The 19,551-nt window shown below is 42.0% G+C and overlaps 1 protein-coding gene across 11 annotated transcripts in view; it reads left to right on the forward strand.

The window, feature by feature from the left end:
• HIVEP2 (HIVEP zinc finger 2) overlaps positions 1–19,551 on the forward strand; it is a 138,565-nt gene that overhangs the window by 21,313 nt on the left and 97,701 nt on the right. For all 11 annotated transcript variants that reach the window (XM_041469832.1, XM_041469833.1, XM_041469841.1 and 8 more), the window contains exon 2: positions 11,986–12,091. The gene's annotated coding sequence lies outside the window, so the exon portion shown is untranslated. The remainder of the gene's footprint in view (positions 1–11,985; positions 12,092–19,551) is intronic.

The raw sequence follows: 19,551 nt of genomic DNA on the forward strand, positions 1-19,551 counted from the left end.
TCCTGAACCTTCATGATGAAAACCAAAATGAGAGTTCATCAAGTGCTTTCTGTTTCTGTCAACTCCACTATTTGTTACTTTTGACTCTGTAGTGGGGTTTGTCTAACTAATGGTTAGGTCCTTTCTGTAATTCCATGATTTACTTGATACAGATGAGCATTGTGTGGGGACATAGTATAAAATTGTTGAAATTTTTGTTGGTGCACTTTGCTGTTATGGCTGCTTAGGAGGATTTGAGTGTCCTTTACTTGGGTGCACTTTACTTGAGTTTCCCTTACTCTTTTGGATGAGAAGTCCTTGTGGCTTTGTTAAGAGCCATGGCTTGTAAAGCCAGGAGGGTCAGAGTGAGCATCACGGGACCCATGGGAGTTTCCACCCCGTGTTTTGGCAGGGCCCATGAGATGAGCACGGCTGCAGAGGAGGTTGTTGTGGCTCTCTGCTGCCTGATCTTGTCAGGTGAGAGCCTGTGCCTGCTGGCTTTTGCTGGGGGGCAGCCAGGGGTGGGCTGAGGGCTGTTGGGGGGCGAGCTGGGGGATGAACCGGCGGGTGAGCTGGGCTTTGCAGGCACAGGACAGTGCCATGGCAGATGAGCACAGCTGGGATCAGTGCCTGTGAGGAGTGAGGGTTGTTCACCTTGTGCTGTGGGAGGTGTGGGCTGGCTTTGGTTCTGGTGCAATTTCTGTTGCAGTGGGTGAGTGAGCAGAGTAGGGTAAGCATGTGGCTGCTGGATGGAAGAAAGTAAATTACCACGAGTGGCACTGATGCACGGACAAGGAGGGAGTGTATCTCTGTGCATGAGCAGGCAGTGGCCTGCTCAGGGGTAAACTCTCACATCCTGGGGTCTTTGAATAGATCTTCAGAGGTTACTACTCCAGGCCACAAGGCTATGCACACAGGGGTTTCTTGCCCTTTAAGTTGCTGTACACAATTTCATTTTGCTTGCTTTTGTGTATCTTGTTCTTTCAAACCCTTAAGCATTGTCAGGTTATCAAGTTGTTTCCATGTTGTGGCAAAACTTGAAACAATTGCCAACCCAGTTTCACCATTTTTGCCTGTTAAAAAGGGTGAAATTTAATTTGCACTAATTATTTAACCAAATGAGATACTCAGCATGAAAATGACCAGGTGCAAATTAAGATGAAATAAGTAAAGGAAAAAATATGCTGTGCATTACATTTTTCATATTAAGCATCCTATTTGTATTTCATTACCAGTCCATCTGCGAGAAGATTTTTCTTAGCAGATTGAAGCATTTTAAAAAAAACTCGAACAAATTTACAGGAAGTCTGATACAAATAAAGAATAGATTAAGATGGGAGAGTTTTAAACAAGTCTTCTCATTATTGCAGACTTATTTTCTTTTAACTCTGGGTTGTACTGTGTGCCTTGGTATGGTGTCTGGAGCCATCCAAAGGCCACCCTTTTTCCCCGTTGTGTTGCTGCAACACAACCTCTGCAGAGCTGCTGTGTGTGTAAAACTGGACCCTAGGTAATACTGAAATTTGTATAATACGTAGCCTAAGTGGGTGTGTGGTCTCAGCTCCTTGTCACAGGAATGGATTAGAGAGCGTTTGCCTGGTTCTTGTGATTGTGCTTGTTGCAGTCCTGCTGCCCCTCAGCCAGTCCCTTGTGAACCTGCCACTGCTTTGGGAGAGGCAGATCACAGGTCATGATGGTTTCACTATTGTGGGGGTGCGAAGCAAAAGCTTTTGTTCAGTTGTAGCTGAGGCTGGCCATGGGATTGTGTTATTTACACCATGAGTCTTACCAAGGCTAGTTCAACACCCTGGTGGTGTTGCCATGGTGCATGTTTCTTTGGAAGCACCAAACAACACCCTTCTCTATTGTAGAGAACAGGTTTCACCCTGCAAAAATATGTGTGCTGTCTTTCTTTACCTTGGCAGGCCCTGGTTTTGAACCTTCCCAAACTTCAGAGATGTTTGTCGCAAGGTTTACTTCAAGAGTGGAATTGTTTTTTTTTGAATGCATCATGCAAGATTTGGTTTATCTGCATGGAGCATGCTTCCTTGTGCAGTTGCTTTCCACAGTGCAGTGCTTGTAGATTAAAATCCTTTCTGTTGTGCTTGTGCCAGTTCAATTCCTCCTGCAGCAAGTCTGTTTTCCTGGCATACTGCATGCAGTAAGGTGCCTGGTTGCAATAGTGAGAAAGAAATTTTTTTGTTTCTGCTGACATGTCATTCTTGCAGATTCAGAATGGTAATGACAGGGTTTTTTTGTAACCATTTTGCAAAGAAACTCTGAAAACTAGACTAACACTCCCTGCTTCAATGTATACTTCATTCCATCTGAAAAACTGCTTTAAATGCATGTGTTTGCACTTGGAATTTGAATGCTTTGCCTCAAAACTGGCAATGACAACGTCATATGCAGGGAGTAGACCTTTGAGTTTATGGTGGTGGCATGTTTTACTGTGTGTGACGTGTGATCACACAAGCTCAGCAGTACACAGCTGACTTGGTGTATTTACTCTAATCCTCTACCCAAGGAAGTACGGTCTAGTGGCTGGCAGGCTGGGTGGGGACAGTACCCACAGCTTCAACTTCTGGTTCTGCTACACAGTTCATGAGTTTGGGGCAAGATTCACACCACCTCACAGTGATTTTCATATGAATTATATTCATGAATGTGAGTGAGGCACAGCAGTGTCACTATTGTGCAGTGTTCTCTTCATGTCAGTTCCACTTCCTTGTCTTACAGACATGTCCTGTAGACAGATGCTGTGTTCTGCCATTGATCCATAGGGAGCCAATAGGGTTTTGTGCTAAAACTGACTGCGGGGTTTGAACCCTACTTTTTTGTTTTTGTTTTTGTCTGCTTTTAAGTGACCATTCTCAGAGTGACCAATAGTTGTGCCATTTACTGTGGGCACCTCTGCTCATACTATTTATGGTATTAAACACAGAAGTCATTGCAAAAGTCAGGCTACATGTGGCTTTGGAGTCCAGTTCCATCTCCTTTACTTAAGAGGAAAAATAGCCTAACTAAGGTGCAGTCAGCAGCCAAGGCATGAGAGAAATGCAGCACAAATATCTGCCCGATGAATCTGGTGTTTCATTAGCAAAGCCGCTAAGAGAAACTTTAGTTTCAGGCAGATTCCTAAGCTGTGGTGAAAGCACTGGGTCCTACACACTCTCCTGAAGTTAAGTATATGGTTATATACTTTGTGAATAGGAATGGCTCATTGAGCTGGAGCCAGCATGGGGAATTTTGGGACTCCTGCTGTTCTGCTTACAGTATTTTGCAGGAGAATTTAAGGGTGTAGAATGACACCAACTGGATTCACAGAACAATCTGCTCCTGTTCCCGTGAACTCCAAATTATTTTCCTTCTCACATGCAAAGTTGTATCGAGAGCTGCATTTAAAAACCCATCTGTTGTCCATATTATATCAATATGAAGAAAAATTTTAGACTTCTAAAATATTCTGGTTATGTGTTCCATCCTGCTGTCATTTGTCTTTCAACTACAAGCCATTTCTTTTAGTTGCACTTACTCAAATCTTTTCCCTCACACCAGCAGATGAAACTCCGAGTTACTAAACTGCAGAGATGGAAGCAGGATGCTCCAAACTGGTAGTGGAAAGAAATGACCACTTTCAGAATATGATGCTCTTGATAGCCTAAAATAAATAAAGAAGTATAATATTTGTTTTCTTATCAAGTATGGGAATGAGTAATAAATTACTTCAAAAGTTGTTTCATCATATTTTTCGTCACACAGTGTATTTGAAGTATCATCAACATCTAGATGTGTTTTGATATAATTCATGACACAAATACATATAGCAAAATACAGCCTTTTAAATTTTTTTTTTGTTTAGTTTTTACTGCAAAACAAGATTACAATTTCAGTGCTACTAGTTATAATTTTATAATTCACCTGCTGCTGATGTGACTTTCCCGTGTTGCAGTGGCAGTAGCATGAATGCAATGATTGGCAGACACTGCTTTTTGAGAGGACAGCAATGAAGTTCATCAGTGGTGTTTATTTTGGTTTTGTTGTTACATTTTGCTGAAACAGCCAATTGTGACAGAAGAAGAGAGACAATATTATATTATTGCAGGTTTGGAATTTTGTCTTTGCAACTGTAATGCGTACTCAGGGGTGTGTGTATGTATGTGTATTTTCTTCTGCAAAAGCTACCAGGTTTTCCTCTCACCATTTTAAAGCACTATCTTCATGCTGAGGGCTTCAGGATTTTTCAGATGCTGCAGTGTGTCCTCCCTGGAAAATTCCATGAGAGACACTTGGGCGATGGGAGCTTTGTAGGCTTTTCCTAGTGTGGTACAGACCACAGATAAAAACTGTCTGTCTCACCTCGGTTGGGTAGCTGGGCCAGTGTACTCCAGTGGGTGAATTTGCTTCCTTTCCCACTTCTTATTTAGCCATATGGATGCACCTGTAGTTGTGAACTTCAGCTTTTGACACCGTTTTGCATCTTGTACATCTGTTTTATCTGCAAGCTTTGCTCTCTCTGACTCAACATGGAAGATTTTCCCCTTAATATGAATGCTGACCATCTCTCTCCTATCTAAGCGTAAGTTAGAATTGGAAGGACCTTCTGGCAACTGAGTAATTTTGAGACTGCTACCTCTTTGTTGAATGTCTTTAGAGAAATTATTAAGAGGAGGTGGATAGACACAGGCGTGACATCACACACAGTTTGTGATTGCAGGGTTTTTTTTTACATAGGAAACAAAGTTACAAAAGAGATGTTGGGAGGAAGGTTGAATTAATTCCTTTGAGAATACTTTCTGGATAGGAAGCTATATGGAAATAGTAAAATATTAGAATTGTGTAATGTAAGTGATTTTTTTATTACCATGACTTTTATTGTCTGTGTGGTAATATCTAAAGTCTTCTATGAAGACGTAGCCTTCCTTGTCTTTACATCTTCAAACTCCCTGAATTTACAGCATAAATACCTGACAGATGAGGAGAGGAAAGAAATGTTATCACAGGCATCAAAGATGGAGACAGATTGTGTGATGCCCTCCATGGTCAGATAAGAAATCACTGGTGGCTAAGAACTCAGTCTGTTTCTCAAGTCCTATGATTTGGTGGCACTCCCAGCACCATACATCACTTAGCATCACAGAGGTGAATCTGTGTGCCTTTGTGCACTGTGTTAAACCATGTTAAATCTTCAGCAACCCTCTTTCCCCTGAAGCTTTTGACATATTTAGTTTATTACACGTATCTTTGCATTGCAATTCAGTCCTAAACTTGTTTTATTCTTAAGTTTAAAGGTCCCATCTGACATAAAGCACATTGATTTTGTGGATGATTTATGGAATAATGTCAGATGCCACTGTTTAAAAAAATGTTACTGCCTTGCAAAAGTGAATGTCTTGTTTTCTTTGTTTAGTAACATATTCAAAACACTTGAAAGGAAGTTTTGGAATAAGGAGATTTCTACCCTGGGGGAGTAGTATCCTGTGCTTTCGTTAGGTCATGTCAGGCCATTGTTTTGCTTTTCTTATCATAAAGATCTTGTGTCTTTATTTGTGCTCAGCTGTGGACTTGAGTTTCCTGGAAGAGAGTGAAATAATTAAGAAATAATACTACAAAATCATATGTTCTCTGTAGCTATGCTTGTTTAGTTGAAGAGAGTTCTGATCTGTAGCTATGCAGAATAATAGGTGGTGTAGATACTTCCCAGTAATAAGTGGTGTCTTGTATCTGTGCTTCTCATTGTAGCTGAAAAGAAATAGGATTCTTCCATGTGAAAAAACCAGAGAAATTCAGGGTCACCTGTCAAATGGCTAGTAAAACTGGGGTCTCCTGACTGGCAAAACTGGGATTTTCATCCATGACTGCCAGCTGAGACTCTCGGTGGCTTTTTCTCTACCGGTGGATGACACGGTGGCAGGGTATGGGAAAGGGCGTGTTTAATTTATTGCTGTAGATGCAGGCACTGGGGAGGATGGCTGCATGCACAGGGTGGTTTATCAGCAGAAGTCATTAAAGTAGGGTGATTAATGTGGTGCCAGAGAAGGGCATGCAGTGTGTTGTGCTTGCACTTAAAATCTGTGAGCTGCCACACAAGGTCATGCAGCCTAAATACAGTCCGGGTGAGAGGAGTCACAGGAGGAAGAAGGGCACTGCCAGCCTAAATTAAGATCTCATATTGCTGTGCACTTTTGTCAGGGGATGGAAGAACACCTCCTTAATGACTTGCTAATGGGATGGATGAAGCTTGTTTGGTACATCTGTCTTGCTTGGTAAATCTGGCTTGGTCCTGGTGTGACAGAGCTGAGATACTAGTATAAGTGATGTGAGCAATAGCTTTCCTGGTCGCACCCTGGGATGCATGTGCCTGCTTTGACAATAAGCAGAATTTCTAGCACTGACAGTGAGATGCCTATCTCCAGAACTAAATTTATCAATACAAGGAGGCATGAGAAGGCAAGGCTTGTTACATCCTCTATTCATGGGACTTTTCCTTTGAAATGTGTTGTTCCATTTCCTCCAAGTGTTCCTTGGGGGAAACAATTTGGATTTAGTATGCATTTTACCATTGATTCTTCATTCGTCACTATGTGCTGCTAGATTTTTGCCACAGTTTGTGTTTACCTTTATTTGCTGTCAGACACCACCACTCTGCTTGCAGGCTGCACTGTCACGTGCAGGTTCAGTACACGTAGAGAAATCCTGGTAGAGCAGAGCAGTGGTGCTGTGGGTGACCCCATAAAACACACACCAGCAGCCAGCAGATGTGTCAGCCTACCCGGTGAGCACAGAAACTGCCCCCTGCACAGACCTTGTTCTTCCAACCAGGGAAGAACATGCTCTCTTATAAACAAAAATAAATAAATTGCACCTAGGGTATCGTAGTCTTTCCAGGGAGCAGCTCTGACTGAGAGAAACTGGAGAAAAAGTTCCTGGCAGAGGTTATACACCAAGGTTCTCTTCTTCATGTAAGTGGCAACAGCAGAAGGAGGATGAAGCTGCACAGCCATATGAATAAACGTGCAGAATCTGAAACTGGCACTTCTGGCTCGTCTATCACATACCATCCTTTTATAGTGTGAGATGAAATGTCCAGCACCAAGTTTCAGCTGCCCTCAGCAGACATGCCATTACCTTCTGTCTCAGTGCACAGCCGTAATCTCATCCTGAAAAATAAGATTTTACCTTCCACTTACCCTTCTGGAGACAGCTTGTCAGAGCAACATGGTACTGCAAACTTATCCTGCTTAATGTCAGCTAATTAAATTTGTTTTTGAATGTAGTACTAAGCCAATTTAATTCTGTCTTTCAGAGCCTGCAGAGACAGTTGTGACTTTCAGATGGGTTTCTGTCTCTGATTAGTGATCAAGTCTCTTTGTGTTTTCTAGACTGACTCTGTCTGTCTTTTTCTGCATGTCTCTCACCAGTACTTGGATGTTATATCTCAGTGGGATATGGGGTGGAATGGGGTGTTTTCCCCTGTGCTTTCATATCGCCAGCATCTTCTGTCTAATTTGTCAACATTCCCTGTTCAATGACTTTTGATCTCTGAAATGAGTTTCGTTTCTGTGGCTGGAATAGAAATAGGAATTATGTGAAATTCTCCTGGTGTTAGGTCTCCTTGTTTTAGAGGTTGTTTTTCAAAAGTGTCGATCTTTGTAGGGATGATGATTGGAGTGACCTTCTAACTCTGAGGTCATATACCCGCCTCTGGATGATCATTCACATCACAGTCCAAGTCACAGTCCAAGTACAACAGCCTCCAGTAATGTTTACTGTCTGTCACTCTCAATATATTTTGTTATCGCAAACATTCATGAAAATAAGGGGCAGAATTTAAAAAATAAAAAAACAACAGATTAGTCTAAAAGAGAGAAAGGTCAAAGCAAGTCATAGAGTGACAAAGTGACAAAGAATAATGTACTTGATTAATTAAGTGGTGCTGGTGGAATATATCATGCCAGGGACAGTCCAACAAGTATTTTTTAATTTTAGAGGCTTTCTCTGCAGGTTATCAAAGTCAAAGAAAAAGTAATTTGTCTGGAGATTTTCATGCTTTATTTTCTGTACAGCTCTGGCACGCCCCTCACTCCTTTTGTGCAGCTTTGTGCCAGGGACTGCTTCCAATTTCCGGTTCCTGAATTCCCCAGTGCTGTTGGGCAGCAGATTGCTGTGCATCACCGCGGAACTCCCTACTGCAGTTTAGCCCCTGTCTGCAGCTGCATCTCCTTTCTCTCATTCCCTTCCCGCTTGCCCTGCCACTTGTTGATGTGACCTGTTTGTGTTCGCACAGATGTGACAGAGGCAGAGCTGAATAGGCGCTGTCAGCAGTGTAATTCCCGGTTACCGAGAAACCACTGCTCCTGTTTTCCTCCCAGAGTGCAGCTGCAGTGTGTGTGGAGACATGGATTGGGGAAAAGCCTGTGTCATTGTCAAGCACTGTGCCTCTTCTGGATGGAGAAGAGAGCTTCAGTCTGCATGGATGTCAGTCTGATATGTTTTACTGTCACTCCATCCATCCATCCATCCATCCATCCATCCATCCATCCATCCATCCAGTTTTTGCATTGCACAGTAAAGCAGGCAAGTGCACTTGCGTCTGTAATGCGGCTTCTGATGACAGAGAGAACAAAATACCAACTTTCTCACCTTTACTGAAATGATACTGAAGTTGTAAAACAGAAAACAGGTGCCAGGAAAGTAATACTTGAGTCTTAGATTTATTGAGAAGAAAGGACAGAAAGTTTTTTTTTCAGATCATTAATTACATCTTTTTATTTAAACTCTATTTTTCTGAAAGGCTATTAAGAGGTATATTTTTTTGAAATTAGAAGCTATGGTTTTAAATTAAATTAATAATAAAATATATTGTATTATATGTATCCGGAAAGTTTTTGAGGCTTGATACCTCCGGACCTGGGTTTAGTAAAGAGTTTGATGCTTGTATATAATCAATATAAGCATTTGGATTGGCTGCTTTGTCTATTTCTTAAGTCCTCATTCATTCTTGAAATTAGCATGGGGAGAAAGAATTCCTAAAAACCTGGTAAGTCCTAGAGCACAACAGTGTGTTTATAGGGACTTTCTAAATACTTGTAGTTGTTAGGCCTCTGTAGCTCTGTTGGTGTGACTTCACTGTGTGCATTGATATGAATATTTGTAATACAAAAGATTGCATATTTGCTTCTTCGGTGCTGTACTTTGTTGTAAGAAGGGAGTAACTTTGGGGCAATGGAGTAACTTACCTGTAGTTTGGTATGTATAAATGCAGTTTTAGGATAGTCTTAAGACATATAGACTCAGCTTTAAGAAGTGATAGCACACGTGTGGAATTAAGTTGGATGCAAAAATTTAATTTCAGCTTCCATTAATTTTTTTAACTGGGCCTAATATTACATTTTTCTTAAAATATTGCTTGTGCAAATGAAGGTTTTAATTGATAGCACTAGAGATTATCACTGTCTAGCTTTAGAAAACAAACAGTTTGGACAAGAACTGTATTCATTTTCATACAGTTTCTCTTTCTTTAGAGTCTGTATTGATTTGTATATTTAGGTGCCAGTCTTTCTCCCACTGAGATTTTAAGCACTGGGTCCCCAACGTATTTCTGTCAACACGATTTCCATGAATGCTAGAACCACGTACTTAAATGCCTCCCGTATAATTTCCATTTCCATTTCATTTTGCAATGGCTTCCATGCTTCTGCTTCACCTAGAAAGACTTTGCTTTTGCCTTAAAGAAGCTCTTCTAGGACTTGCAATTTTTAGATGAATTTTTGGGACTTTGGTGATTGTTTCTCACCAGAGGTAAGGAATTAGGAGGCCTCTGACAGAAAGATCTTTGTAAAAGATCTTGAAAGTTGTCATGATCATGAATAATTACATCAGTTCTTAGCTGTTGCTCGTTAGTGCCTCTGGCTCTACTAGAAGTGGTTTGTTTTGAGCAGTTTTGGCTTTCTTCTACACGATCTCTGAGATCCCTCCCATCTCAACCATGACCAGAGAGACAGCAGCTCTGAAATGAGGCATAACTGGTGGCCTTGAAAATCTGGACCTGACCAAGGAAGAGCCTAAAGACTCAGTGAAGAAATCTGAGCAAAAGGGAATCAAATGGAGAATTACAAACTGATTTCCTACAGGACACTGGGGAGCAGAAAGCCAAAGGTAGCTGGTGACAGCTGCCAACATGAATTGGCTTTGAACTGATTCACTAGAGATGATAGACTGTGTTTCTCTTCGTTCTGTGTGTGCTGTGTATTTCTATTCATGATGTAGCTATTGGTGATCATTCTTTTCAAATCATATGGTGATTTAGAACTTTGAAATGAAAGTATTCGTGAGAGTTTTCACTTTCTAACGCTGCTGTTAAAAAGAAAAAGAAAGAAAATGTTTAAATTATTCACCTGAAAAGTCCTGGTAGTTTCAAGGTAAATGATTAGGTGCAGTCATTAGGGACAGATTATTAAATGACTCCAAATAAATCTGCAAGCAGAAGAAGAAGGTGTTGCATGTCTTACTGTGTTCTTCTGTTGAATGCAGTTGGCTGTGTTTATCCTTCTGTGGGGGGTATGTCACGAATTACTTCTCTGGGAAGGAAGATTGTTTTTAAAGGCTTCAACAGGTTGAGAAGTTTTGCTTTTGTAGGTAATTACTGGGAGAATTGTTGGGAAAGAAAATTTCAGCAGTTCCAGAGAACAGATCTATCTGAGGCAGCCATCCAGCGCTGCCTTGGGGCCGTCACTGCTCCCCTGTTTTCCTCACTGCTGCTGGGTCCATGCTGTGGCTCAGCAGCTCACCTCAGCATCTGGCATTCAAGTGTGCCTGTGCCCACAAATAGGTGCACTGCTCTGTTGGTGTTAATACTGTTTCAGAGCAGGCCAACTTCAGATATTGCATTGTAGCATCATGCCCATGGGCAGTACACCGCCCTTCACCTGGAATTTTTTGTTGTTGTTTTGGACCCATGGATTATGTTCTTTGCAACTTTTAGTCTTTGCATGGTTTTACACTTGTTATTGAAAACCAAATGCAGGATATAGAAGACACTGACATGCTTAGGTGGCAGCAAATGAAGGTGTACATGATACTAGTGAACTGTGAGGTGTTGAGGCTTCTCACTGAAGTGTAACAAAGGCAAGAGCCAAGCCACTTTGGAGGCATGAAGACCAAAGAAATATTAGAGTAATTTATAAGATATAAATTATGCCTAAAATCTAAATTCTTGAAAATTCTTTGTTATTTACCAGGCTTTCTTCTTGAAGACCACTTACTCTAGGACGAGATACAGCTTGTAGAGTAGGAGAAAGATCAGCTTCTGCTTGGGGAGGCTTGATTAAGAAATTGGGTAGTTTGTTTGTTGCAGAGTGTCTTGTCATTGCAGATAGCATTGCTAATGCAAGCTCATTTTCCATCTCTGCACTGGTTACCTACCAAAATATTTAAAAACAGACTCACCCATCAGGTGGTTTTAAATTATCAAATTATTATAAATAAGGTCATTGTAGTGACCAGTGGGACGTAAATGCTTTCTTAAGATCCCTTAATCTCAAGAAAACAGATTACAAGAGAGCTCCAGTGTTGTGTCTATTGCCAAACCACCAGTTTACAATGTTAGGGGGAAAAAAAAAGGGAAGATAAAGCCAAACTGGCAATGCACTGGTGTACTGGTGGAAGGAATTACATGCTTTTCAAGGACCCGTCAAATGGGAAATCTGAAGTTCTGTATCTGTCCACCCGACAGTAACAGCTTCTGCTTTAATATTGAAAACTAGTTTTCAGTGCTTTGATAGTATGCCTAAAATATGGTCTGGAGAAGTGGGCCAAAACAGTTTGGCTACAGCAGGGCACTTTGCTTGTCACTGTGAATGGCAAAATGTTTTCTGTGAGCCTGGAAAAAGCACAGACCCTGTAAATGCACAGGATGAATGTGTGAAATGCACAAATGCATTGGCAGAGCTTGCTGTAAACCTGTGAATGTGATGAACTTAGTATCTGGATTTGTTATACTTTCAGGTGGGACCCTCTTCTGACATGTGATCTACCCTGAGCTACTTTGACTCCTACGATGACAATGTTATCACTGCCACATCTCTGGGAACCAGTTATTCACAAGTACACGGTATGTGAATGTCTGCATCTTACATTAACCACTGCTTGTTGGAACAGCACAGAAACAATAACAAGAAGGTGCTAAAAGTCATTGAATTGAATGTTAAGCCACATGTACAACCAGTTACACGGACCTGTTCCAGCAGATGTTTATCTGCTAGGCCTGGCCTGTATGCAGAGTAGTGAACTGTTTTAACTTGAACATGTATTTATTCACAGATATTGGTGGAAGCATTCTACCAGTGTTTCCTTTGGACGAGATTATACTGGTACAATGACGACGATTATTCTCTGTCTCAAAAAGGAGGGAGTGATAGCAGTAGCCTGAAGGGTTCTGTACTTTAACTGTATTGTTCTGTACTTTAACTGTATTGCTGCACTTTTTTTTTTGCATTTGGGAAAGGACTTTAATTGCTTTCTTTCTTTCTTAATTCCATTTTCAATTTCTGGTCAGTCTAAATTAGATTAATTTCACACACCAGTGAGTCCCTAAATAAGTGTAAATTAACTCCATTTTACCAAACTCAACCAGATGATGGCAGTTATTCCCTTGATGTTTGTCTTTACATCACCCACCGTCTTTGACCAAGATTTCAATAGGAAGTAAATTCATATTTTAGCCTGTTTTCCTCAGCCTCTATAAGGAAATGGAGACTAAGATCCACATCTGGTGAAGGGAGGCTATTCAATTTATGACCTACAAGGCAAAAATTCTAAGGTCACTCATAGCTGGCATGTTTTTCTTTTCTATGATTCTGGCTTGATATTTTTAACACACACTCAGTAAGACATAGTAAGTCCTGTAAGACTGTGGCAAAATGGTTTTATGAGAGTGATTACACTGTTGTTTTAGGTTCTAAAGCATTTCAGAGCATACCACATAGCTCTTGGCCTGGAACATCTTCATCTGACTTATGGCCCCAATGCAACTTCCATCAAAGCTGGCTGAAAAAATTTCTTTATGCTGATGGGAGTGGAATTTAACACCTTCTGTTAAAGGAAATTTCCCTGCTTGGATTTTTTTTTTTTTTTGCTTCTTAGCAATTTCTTAGATACGAACGTGAAACAGAATTACAGGGAAATGGATAGACAAAATAATGACAACTCAATTAGTGAAATGCTTGTTATATGTGGTAAGGAGAGATGACTGTTTGCTCTAAAAGTATATATCTGGGTTTAATGCACTGTACTTTTATGTGTCATTTTGAAGACACTGTCAGAAATATGGATGGTCCACCGCTACAGCAGTGATGCAAGAGAGGGAAAGCAGGGCAGAAGTCTTACGGAGGGCAGGAAGAGAAAGATCGTTCTTCATGGATCAGTGCAGGGTGTTTTGGGAAAGCAGTTCCCAACTTGGGTAGCCTGTGTGTTGGTTGGTGAAGGTTTCCACATCTGGCTGGACAGTTCAAAGAGAAGCTCTCAGAGGTGACATCTACCACTGAAGTGAGAGGGCATTGCACTTGCTTCTGCTGGCAGGGCTTAGCATGCCTCTTTAGCCACTCTCGGTAGTCTCTGCTGGCCAAACGCCATTCACATGACCCTTTGCAGACTGTATTTGTTCAGATGTCTCTTCTGTTGTCCACACCTAAGCACCTTGTCAGGAGGGATACAGGAAATTCTTATTACTTATGTTTCTTGTGAGTTGATTCATTTTCAAACATTCAGAATAATTTGTTGGTATGTGTTCTTGTAAATAAGTTTTGGTGTGTGTGTAAGAGTTAGTAATGGAAAGCTGGTTTGAAGAAGATGAGTTTCATGTCCTGCAGGGGCAGACGTCTGGAAAGGACCCAGCAGACCAGCTGGTCTGCTTTCCTGCCATCACAGGTTATCGCATCATGAAAAGCATGAATGCGTCTTGGTTGACATTTTCACTTCTCTGGTGGAGTGTGGCTTTTTGGGGACCTCTTGGAGTGCCAAGGGCAGGTGGTGGGGAGAGGCAGCTGTCGGAGTGGAGACCGCTCTGTGTTCCCCAGCACAAAGGGCGAGCAGCCATCTCACAGCTGTACTTTTAATGAGCTGTAGGGCAAGAGAGACTGTGTCTCACACCTCGTGAAGCTTCTGGTACACAGCAATAACCTTCACGGATTTGCCATCTACACACATCAAAATGAAATTTCCTTTGACCGGTGAACACGGGAGTCAAAAGGAAGTGAAGGTTTTCATGTTTATTTTTCCTTTTGGCTGTTATTTTGGTTCTCCTCTTTTGCCAGTTCTCATATAGCATTGCAAACATTTCAGGAAGCTAATCTGCAGGAGCACAGCTCATAAAAGACTGACCTGCCAGAGGACGAGGCTCTGCTTATTACAGAAAAGCTTCTGAGACAGTGACAGCTGAAAAGATTGCACACTTCCACAGGAAATTAAATTTGATGTAATATAGTGAAAGAATGACAAAATGGAAAGGGTATATATAACATATTTGTGATTATTAAGCAGTAGAAAAATGAAGACTTGAGATCCAATAAAGTGCATGTAATTTAGATATGGATAGAAAATTCCCAATAGTTTTTTAAACTTTGGACCTCCACTTTGATTTGCCTTCTCTCAGTGTTGTTATTTCAATGTGGAAAATCATTAACTTCTTAGAATCATAGAATAACTTCAGTTGGAAAGGGCTTTTAAAGACCATCTAGTTCCAACACCCCTGCCATGGGCAGGGACACTTTCCACTAGACCAGGTTGCTCAGAGCACCATCCAGCCTGGCCTGGAACATTTCCAGGGATGGGACACCCGCAGCTGCTTTGGGCAACCAGTGTCTTGTAAAATCATGTTAACTTTTAGGCACATTAGATTATAAAACATTTAAATCAAGTTTCAGAGCAGTCCTATAGTATCCAGGTAGATGGCATTCTTCAGCAGAAGGTGAGTATGTGACACCAGACTGGGAGAGGCAAGAGCTTGCTTCTTTGCTTTGTCCTTTTCCCTTGTGGATGTGAAGTGCCAGCAGAGGGAGAAGCTTTTCTTCCCTGTCTGCCAAGGCTTGTTGCTGAGGTGTGGTGTGGTGCTCCATGGTCTGTGGAAGCCCTAGCTCTGTCCTAGCTACTACCTGCAGAGTGGCAGGTGCCAAGGGGACCCACTGGGGTTGTTGAGGTGACATACGTGGTTCGTACTGAGGTCCTTGCTGCTAACCCAAGGCACAGGGCAGAGGATGTATCTCCTTTTCCTCTCCTCCTTGGGGTCAGTGTAGGTGCTGCAGTGAGCCTGACTCTCTCCTGGCCAGCTGCTTCACAGCAACACTTAGGTTTTCTTTCAGGGGGATGGTAATACCCGTAATAATTTTACACCTTAATAGTTTTTCCTTTAAGATCTGATTACCTGCAATTGGAAAGAATAAGCAGGACTCTGGCAGGTTTAACTTTATTAACCATCATAAATCCTTTCCTTTTTGACTCTAATCAGTCTCTGGAGTCCTTTTAATTCTCTTGACGTTGCGCTGGCCTTTCATCACAGCTCAATATACATTTTCCTGTAACTAGAAAAGTGATGGCGAGAGCCTTACGTAAACTGGCGGTCATGGACGCAGCGATGGGGACGTGCGACTGTCAGACGTGTGCTGACCGTGGAAGGAGGAGAGGGAGCTTCTGCTGCCAGCACAGCTCTGCCTCTGCGGAGGGCAGAAGGGGGTACCTGAAAACACAGGCACTCACAGGGTCTCATGTGCGCCGCTAGCACCTGGGGACGGGGAATCAGCTGCCTTGACAGACAGAGACACAGAGACAGCAGTGCTTTTGTGCCTTATTTTGGCTAGTGGGCGCCAGGAGCCAACCCTGGCTCAGAAAGCCCCTCTGTGAGCAGCCCCCAGCCCATGTCCCTGGGGCAGTGAGTGGCTGGAGCCTGCCAGTGGCCGGCATGCTGGCCCAGCCGCCAGAAATGGGGGAGCCGGGAGCGGCACGGGGACCGGTCAAACCTGCAGGGGTGGGGTGCTGGGTGAATGGGGCTTTTCTGAGCTGGGCACACTGCTAAAAGGATGGAGTGTTACCAGGTGGTCGGGGGGCAGGCACCAAAGCAACAAATGGTGCCTTCATAAAGTCTCTGCTTGGGTTATTGCCTCTCTGTCCAGCCTGTGCACAAAATCCTTCGGAAACCAAGAGGGGAATTCCCCGGTCGGTAGTCTGTCTGTCTCTCTGCTGTCCAGGAATTCATGGGAAGGAAAAGGCATCCCAAGAATCTGCCCCAGTGTGCAGGGACAGTAAATTCCCTCTTGTTTTTCCATATACACAAGTCAGCAAGTTTCTTCAGCAAATGCTTTAATTTTAAGCTTAATACTATGCAAATATTTAACTTGGGACAAAAAAAGCCTCAAGCTGGCTTCAGACCATGGACTGGCTTCCAGTTGTTTCTGCAGGTAAAGATCCAATGTTTACATACATGAATGGCTATTTGTTTGTTTGTTTATTTATTTACTATGGTAATATTTTTGATAATCAAGTTGGATATTTTTGTACTCTGCTTTTGCTTTCGACATAAAAATCTATGTATTTGCAATTTGTGTACAGGCATTTTCAGAAGCTTTGGCAAAAGGCTTAGATCTGCTGAAGGTAATCACTGTAGGCTGAATCTTTAGTATGACACAGAATTGTACTGACTTTGTTTTTTCTCTAACTGAAGTGCCCAAAGCTGTGCTCACCACTGATATCTCACCAACCTAGGCTGTTAAAGAAAGGTATTGAAAGATTTGGTCCCTACTGCAGGATCTTTATAGTGTAATTTGTTTATTCAGACAAATGGGTACAAAAAAATATTCAGGAGCATCAAGAGCATTGGCAACACATAGGTTTATTAGGTTTAAAAAGTCTGCTTAAATGACACCTTGAAAGATAACACTTTTCTGTATCCATGTGTATTTCATACATCTGTGGTTTCTGCTGCCCCTGTCTCGGCTGCAGCAGGCCTGACAGCAGCCTCCTATTAAAGAGGGAAAGACCACAGTCTTGTGGCCCTTCTGTAATGTGCTCAGCCTCTGAGCTGTTGAGTTCATGAAGACGAGAATAGCTATGTCAAATGTGTTTCATTTGCATGTGGCAAGATAGAAAAAGCAAACTCTGTGTGAAGACGAGCAGGCAAGGAAGACATTGAATGCCTTAAATGCGAAGGGAGTTAATGCTATGCAGTGATTTTGCTTCTGTTATAGGAAGTGTAAGAACAGTATGCTTCCAAAGCATAAATACAGCATAAGTACATCGCCATCCAAACTGCAAAGGTTTCAGTTCCATGGCAACACGGAGGGCCCGACTGTGCTGAAGGTGGATGTATTAATGCATTCAGAGTGAGGAGTTGGGACTGAGCTGGGCAAAAATAAAATGCACCTACATTTTTCCCGTTAACTTATTTATATATAAAGTAAAGCCTTTTTTCTTAGAAAATCAAAGTAATATGAATACACCTGCTCCCCCCCACCCCCCATTCTGTCTGATTCTTCTTTACAGACATTTTTCTCAGGCAAAAGGCAAATGAAGAAGCTGGGTTTTTTGAGGGTTTTTTGTAATACTGTAAGTGCAGCAGCACTTGAATGTTGCAAGAAAATTATATTAATCCCTGAGGTGGTTGTATATCCCTAGAGAGAAACACTTGGGATGGGGGTGGAGGGACATATTGTTTCCAAGATGTACTGCTTTACAGCACAGAGTGAAGCAGTGGGTGGTTGGTTGGTTTTTGTTTGTTTGGTGGTTTTTTAATTATTAATAATTTTTTCCTTGATCCTTTTGATCTGCCCTCTTTCTGCCTTTCTCTGCATCTACTTCCAGTTTCCCCTACCTCCCCTGGCTGAGGAGCAGGAAACAAGACTTAGCTCTGTTTCCTGACATCCAAAGAAATACAAAAGTACAAAGAAATTGTGTATTTTGTTTTCCCAGCTGACTTGGATTCACAGACCTGCACTAGAAAGGCACCTGCTCCCAGAGAGGGTCAGGAGTCACCCTCCAGAACAACTGGGCAATTGTCCAGGGAATAACTGAGAGCTGATTGTTACGTGAATTTTGTTTGATCTGCTTGGTTGACTGCAGGAATGTAGGATGGGACATTGTGATAAATTGATTTTTCTCAGAGTGAAGAACTACCTCAGGCTGATCCTGCCAGCTGTGCTGATGGGTGGATGAATTGCAGATTTGCAAGGTTTAAAGTCAGACTGGGCAGTAGGAGAACCTCCAGATGTTGATATTTGTGAGGCTAACAGCAGTGCTAATCTGGCATGGAAAAGCTGACAGAAGTGGCAAGTTAAACTGGATTTACAGCTGCTCTGTATTGCTAAAACAGGCAAAGCAGCCCGAACATCCCAGTGCGTCTAGCCTAGAGATTTCAGGAAGGTTTCTCTGTCTAACTGGGGATGAATATAGCTCTGCAGCTGGAAGTTGCTGTGCAAGAAGAAAGCAGTTGACCAACTTCCAACTGTGGATATACTGTGCAAGAGGAGAGGAGGAATAAAATTAATCTCTCTTTTAATCTGTATTCTTTTCTTCCTTTTTTTTTTAGATTTGGTTTGGGTTTTTTTTTTGTTTTTTGTTTGTTGTTCAATAGCAGCAGGAATATATTTTTTCTTAAAAACAAGCCTTGCTTGCATTGCAGTGGGAATCTTGAGTTTGAGATTCTGCTTGGAGGAAATTTCACCCTCTTCAGGAGACCAGTGTAATGTGGGTAAATCTTTCCTAAGGGAATAAATAGCACTGAAGTGATCCTGTCTCAGCATTCCACAAAGGGGTGGATTTCACCCTCCAGGCAGTAGAGCTGCAAAGTAAGAAGGTGTCATTTTAAAATGTTCTCTTTCTTAGGGAGAGCAGCACTGCTAAGACCAGGTCCCTTGCTAATGCTGAACTTGACATTTTTGACATCCTCGCAATTTTGCTGTTGTTGTTGTGGCTGCTGATTCATGCACAGCCCTCAAAACAAGGAAGCTCATTAAAACAAGATGTAGCTCATTAAATACTGGCATATGCTTCCCAAATTATGTCACACCTTCATTTTCCTGAGTTTTGACAAAGGAACTATGTATGCAGCTCTAAAATGAAGAGGAGGAATCACTCCAGTCAACAAGGTAGCGAGAGAGCCGAAGGATTCCTTTGTAGGTGTCCCTACCTGATACAACCCTGCAAACAGCCCAGCTGCTATTTGTCAGCACCTTCCCAGGGGAGCGCCTCAGTCAGCTTGGCAAGAAGGATGAGGAGAAAGCACCAAGAGGAACATCAAAGAAAGAAGAAAAGGAGGAGAGAAATCAAGGATGGGAAGAGTAAGGAAACAGAGCAAAGGCAGAAGGGTGATCAGAGAAGAAATGGGGCTGGGAAGAGCACAGCAAACAAAGAGATGCTCCTCTGGTGCCTATGAGGGAAAAGCTGGTTTTCAGATGTAATGTAGACAAACCAAACAAAAAACGGTGCAAGAAAATTAAAATGCACAAAGTGGGAGAAGGTACCAGAGGGAGGAGAATTCAGATTGACGTGAAGAGGAGAAAATACATAAAATACATGAATGAATTTCAT

This window comes from Pyrgilauda ruficollis, unplaced genomic scaffold, assembly GCF_017590135.1.
Source record: "Pyrgilauda ruficollis isolate IOZ18807 unplaced genomic scaffold, ASM1759013v1 scaffold24, whole genome shotgun sequence".
NCBI lineage: Eukaryota > Metazoa > Chordata > Aves > Passeriformes > Passeridae > Pyrgilauda > Pyrgilauda ruficollis.